We start from the raw sequence: 340 nt of genomic DNA, 5'->3' as shown, positions 1-340 counted from the left end.
ACTTGGGTGTGCGCCACCCGCCCGCCCGCCCGCCCGCATTCAGTCTCCTTCCTGACCCTGCTCGCTGCGTTTTAATCCCCAGCTCCTGGCCCTGCCGTAGACCAGTCGCGATGGGGCGGAGCATTTTGACAAGAGTGTTTCAGACAGGGGAGGCTGGGTGTCCCAGGGAGAGAACACTCGTGTTTGCCGGGAACAAGCAAGACCGTTTTAGCTAAGCGTAGGGACCCGGCACCTAGCGGCCAAGGGCATGAGTCAATGCACTCAGCACGAACTGAGCGAATATGAGCATCAGCTCTCGTGTTTTCCAAGTGACTTCCCTCAGTCGCTTTACAACACAGTC

Source organism: Peromyscus eremicus, chromosome 9, assembly GCF_949786415.1.
Source record: "Peromyscus eremicus chromosome 9, PerEre_H2_v1, whole genome shotgun sequence".
Lineage (NCBI taxonomy): Eukaryota > Metazoa > Chordata > Mammalia > Rodentia > Cricetidae > Peromyscus > Peromyscus eremicus.
The sequence above is the reverse complement of the archived record's forward strand: the minus strand, read 5'-3'. Positions refer to the sequence as shown.